General features: G+C 35.5%; 1 pseudogene across 1 annotated transcript; it reads left to right on the top strand.

Annotated features, from left to right (window-relative positions):
* The first annotated feature begins 294 nt into the window (after positions 1–294).
* On the top strand, positions 295–1,328 carry LOC147475317 (uncharacterized; annotated as a pseudogene). Its single transcript, XR_015209513.1, has 5 exons — positions 295–472; positions 551–620; positions 699–808; positions 1,028–1,133; positions 1,241–1,328. The product of XR_015209513.1 is annotated as an uncharacterized LOC147475317 (transcript).
* Positions 1,329–5,481: the final 4,153 nt, after the last annotated feature.

The following is a 5,481-nucleotide window of genomic DNA, read 5'->3' on the forward strand; positions in this document are numbered from 1 at the left end:
GCTATTTGCAACACGCACTTTTTTTGGTTTGCAACACTTTTTTAGCGTTGGTAAGTTGCCTACGCTATATAAGCGTTGCGAATGTTGATAAGTGTTTCTTTAATTCGGAGGAATTTTAAGAATTAATTTCTAACGCTTTCAAATTAGAGCAAACCATAGGTTATGTGTTAGAAACTTGAAATTTTGGCGAAAGAGGGAAACGAAATAAAATCGCGCTCATTATTTTGTCGAAACATAAAACATAACCTCGATCTCTTTCTCTCCTCTCCACTCCTTTCTCTTCTCTCACTACTACCGCTCACTGCCGCTACCCTCTCTCTTCTACTCCCCTTCTCTTCTCTCACTATTACAGCTCAATATGAACCGAAAACAAAGGAGAAGAAACTTGACATAACCTTGGCGAAAAAAATGGAGTTGGGTTTCACACATAAAGCTTGGGAGAAATGGGCATCTCACAATATTGGGTCTTATGGTAATTTCATGATGATCATCATCACTATATAATTTTCCTTGAGCATTTTTAACTTGTCTAAAAATAGTTTTGATGCAGGTGAACCATTAAAAACTGCTATGCTACTTAACTATGACCCAACTGGTCCTTCTCGCCTGGTTTCAATCATGTAAGTAAAACTTATTACATTATTTGAACCCATTTTTGTGTTTGTCATTCTTAAATGTTTAATTTTTATGTTGGGCAGAGCAGAGCAACGAGGGATAATTGGAAAGCCTGTGGAGTTGGTGTCGTTTCTTGACTACGTTAAACGGAACAATCTTCCAGGGGAGTGTTTTGTTATTGGCTCTAATCAATGTAAGTCCAGTTGCATTGTTCTACATTCTTCCAGAGTCGATATTATACCACTTCAACTTACACTTATGTTTTTGTACAAAATAGTGGAGCAGTTAACATTACGGTATTTTTAAGAGTGTTGGGAAATCTCCTGCATTACAATGATTAGGAGTGTGGATGGAATGTGTTGTGAAAGTGTTCTACCCTAATAATGACTTTGTGTGGTTGGCTTGATGACAGATATGGTGACATCAATACATGAGAGCTTCTTCTGTGCTAGGTGTGTAAATACATCAAAAGCAAACCGTGAAGGTGCTATTGTTATCTGCATATCCGCTTTCTCTTGGTTGCTTTGTAAAACTTGACTTTGCCTCTATAGAATTTGTGCTTTCTTTCTGAATTTTTTTAAATATCATTATTGATTTCCTCTTCATATCTGTTATGTAATTATAGGTATGAATGATCAATCGGTTCAGCGACCCGTGCAATGGTGGTGGCTGCTAATCAGTTTGTGTGGCAGTTAAGTCGAAGAAATCTTTAAACATCAGTATGTTAGATTTACATGGTAAGCGTTGAGTGTAGACCATGAATTGAATTGGGATTTACCATTTGGATATCGCATTTCATGTATGTGTAATGCAGACCCCATTTGAGAAAAACAATATACTGTATAGTTGCAAAAGAGAAAAACAAAGTTTTCAATTTAGTCTCATGCCTTTACGAACGTATAAAATCAAAGTTCACTGTCAATTTAGTCTCATGCCCCCCCCCCCCTCCCCACACACACACACAAATTTTATATCCTTATGCTGTTTTACTACTACACATGACAGTCACGCAGTGAAAAATAATAGAGATTGTCTGCTATGCCTTGTTTCCAGGTCAATTCCCAGCTCATAAGTAATGTCTGCACAGATGCTCTCTTTGCTTTGAAAAGGTAATCGGCTTAATACAAGCGCATACGCTTTTGACCCTATCTCGGCTGAACCTTGAATTTGTTCTTCCAAGATTACTATTTTATCGGACTCATGGGTCGGAAGGCATCACATGTTGCTTTGGAGTGCACTCTTCAGTCACACCCAAATATGGTATGCTTCTTTTGTCTGAGATCATCTGTCATTGACAATTCTTGGTGTAACTGCTTCCACTTTTTTTAAGTGTCACTTGATTTGTTGTACTTGTTCCTCAGGTTATCCTTGGGGAGGAGATTGCTTCATCTAAGCTCACTTTGTTTAATCTGACGAAACAAATTTGTGATGCAGTTCAAACCAGAGCTAAACAAGATCTGAAATCAAGGCTCTGTTTATTTACTATACTTTGTTAGTTATTGAAACTTTGACTTTCTAAATAACTAATTGATCCTCACATATAGATCAAGTTATATTCAATTATAGTTTATCCAATTTCTAAATAACTAATTGAAACAATATTATAGTAGAATCCAATTATAATCCCTTATAATTTATCTGGATATGTGGCAATGGTCTGTAACTTTTGGTGATTACAATTACCTATTCATTTCAAAAAATAAAGAAGTGCAGCTCAAAGCCTCAAACAGTGATAAACAGAACCTTATTTACCATAAGGGTAGAGGCTACATCTGAAACAGTGTAAAGGTGACACTTAAACATCAAAATGGGTACACATATTTTTTTAGAATTGGCAATTTTTATGCACACTGATTATGTTAGAAATCAAAGGATTTAAATCCGTCAGTTATGCTATGATTTAAAATAACCGCAAAGAGAAGGTCGTATATGAAGACATTGTGGTATTGTTTTTATTCTGTTGTCTTGAACTTTCCGTTATTAATGAACTTATCACTTTTATATGATTCTGTTAACAGACAAGAATCATGGAGTCATCCTTTTGCCTGAGGGGATAATTGAAAGCATTCCCCGGAGTGTAATGCGACTCTTCTGTAAACCTACATGATTTCTTAATGAGTACACCCATCGAATATGTCAATGTAGCTCTTATTGGCATCTATCCATAAGAATGAATTTGCTCTTTTTAGTTTCAAACATAGTTAAAAAGTTACTAATTTGAGGTGATGCTTTGGTTACCGTAATCACCTATCTAGGAAATTCATGGCTTGCACAGACAAGGTGTTTTTGTCGACAACATTTCCTCACAACTTTCACCCTGGGCATCTGCCTTGTTTGAATTTTTGCCACCTTTTATCAAGAAACAGTCTCTCTCTCTCTCTCTCTCTCTCTCTCTCTCTCTCTCTCTCTCTTCCCGCCTAATGTCTAATCTTTTAATGATATTCATCCGAATCAATATTTTATGTTGTCCAAATTTCTTTGCTTCATCCCGACCGATGATTCTCGCACGCTTATCACAGTGTATGAGACCGGCTTGGTGCTTTTGAGAAAAGGATTTTATCATTTATCATGACTTACTCTTGGTTTCTATTTCAGATTGAGACAGAGACTTCTAGCTCATTTGGTGGAGACAGAAATGAACAAGCGCTTGGTAGGTTCCTTTGGCATAGTTTTGTTTTCTTGGAAGATTTTTATATTGGTTTTGCTACTGTATTTTGGTTCGCAAAGTTCTTATTTAAATGCTTTGCTTTGTTTATTTGTATTTTGAAATTCATAGTTTGACCACAACCTTAGTTGGTTAGTCACATGGATGCCAGAAGGTCATCTCTTCTTTAGCTACTTGAATTTTGGGGAGAGTACCTTCCTTGAATTCTCCATCTTATGTGCAACTTCTGAGATTTAAGTGCGTGTACTGAGCAAAGTTGTGCTCAATTCTTTCTGAAGAAATTTCAGTCTTTTTCAAAAGAAGCAAGATTGCAAAGAAAAATGGTTTTGCCTTGGTAGTTCCAGACTTGACAGTTGATATATCCATATAAGGAGAATCTTACAAGGCTAACAATTTGCGGAGTAGGGAAGAATAATGTATTTGAGGATTTGAAATTCATATCCTAGCTTTAGTAATGAGAAATCGTCTTATATTGCGATATTAATCCCTTTTCTCGTTTGTCCATTTTGGCCTTTTATGGCGATTGTTCACTGCCATCAGGATTTATACTTATTCTGTTGCGAGCATAAAATTTGTCTTTTGTGAGCAATATAATTAATAGAAGGAATGGTCCCTAAGGATGGGCAACCTTGAAAATGTTGCTCCTGTTAATGGTCTGTTCTACTAGCTATGTTTTACCTTGATTTTTTTTTTATGATGTGTACAGAAAGAAGGGACATACAAGGGAAATAAGTTCAATGCTATCTGCCACTTCTTTGGTTATCAGGCTCGAGGGTCTTTGCCATCAAAATTTGATTGTGATTATGCCTATGTATTATTACTTTCAACATTGTTTATTGTAGGTTTAGCTAGTCTCGCTACAAAATATGAGAATTTTTTTTTATTAGCAACCCATCAGCAACGGTTTATAACCGTTACAAACGAATTAATTTTTTTTTTTAAATTAACTAACAACTTTGCAACGGTTACAAACTGTTGGTAAAATTTTTAACAAATTACCAACGCTTAAAAAGAGTTTGTGAAATAAAAAACCGTTGCAAAAGTTTTAAATTTGTGCACGAAATAGTTATAATAAGCGTTGGAAAGTTCTGTTTGCAACAGTTAATAACCGTTGGAAATTTCTGTTTGCAACGCTTTTTAAGCGTTGCAAATATTTCCAACACTTTACCCACGCCATATTTGCAACGCTTAAAAAGCGTTGCGAAAATTATTAGCAACGCTTTTTTGCCGTTGCAAATAGCCTGTCATGGGTTGTAACTTGGCTTTAGTATTGGTTTATGAAGGAAAGGTAAAAAAGATTCAAAGGTTGTTTCTGAAAACACTAAGGGTTTTGCTTCTTTCTTTAGAAAATTTCTTCAAATTCTGTATTGCAGAGAAAATTCTTCATTTATTTTAGCTTTTCCATCCATTCTGTTCAACTTTTTTTGTTTTTAGCTCAGTGGTATATTCTTGATGAGTACTGGATATGCTTGTTTTCCACTAGCTTCTTTCACTTAGAACATAATGATGGTCTTCATTGTATCTCTCTGATATTTCCTTGTAATCTTCCTTTTATGCTCTTTCTTCCTCCTTGTGCCCCTCGTATACTAAAAAACATATGGGTATGGCTGATAAAGATTTTGGGTTGTACTCCTTGTCTGGAGCTGGGTAAAGGATAAAGGATTTTGGAAGAAATGGCTTGTTGTAAGGCTCAAAACGGTTTAACATGATGGTCTTACTAGGTGGGATAAAGGCTGAATGGGTTCACTACTTGACTTTTTAGTATGATACTCTGTTTCGAATAGACTACAAGACCTAATGGCTATCTCCCCAGTTGATGTCACTTCGTGATTAACCAAATCAACGAATAATGAGACTATATTACAACGACATAGAGAACTGAAAGAGGTTGAGTCATGCAGACTCGGATTTTTCATAAGAACTCTCCAAAGAATAGGTATAAAGCTCAACTCTCATGGGCTAAGTAAAAAAAAAAATCTACTTCCAGTTTACTAGGGGTTAAATATGTCTTTTAGCAATAGTACACAAAACTGACCAAGTACTATGGTGGTGCCTTGATAAAGAATTCTATTAACAAGAACTATGTTCGAGCATAATAAATAGTTTAAGCGGTAATAAAATCAATAATATCAACTATCTATCAAACTCAACACTAAGCAGTATAGAATCTATATCCCAGACTCATCATTAAAATTCATTTT

The sequence above is a fragment of the Coptis chinensis genome, chromosome 9 (assembly GCF_015680905.1).
Source record: "Coptis chinensis isolate HL-2020 chromosome 9, ASM1568090v1, whole genome shotgun sequence".
In the NCBI taxonomy this organism is placed as follows: Eukaryota; Viridiplantae; Streptophyta; class Magnoliopsida; order Ranunculales; family Ranunculaceae; genus Coptis; species Coptis chinensis.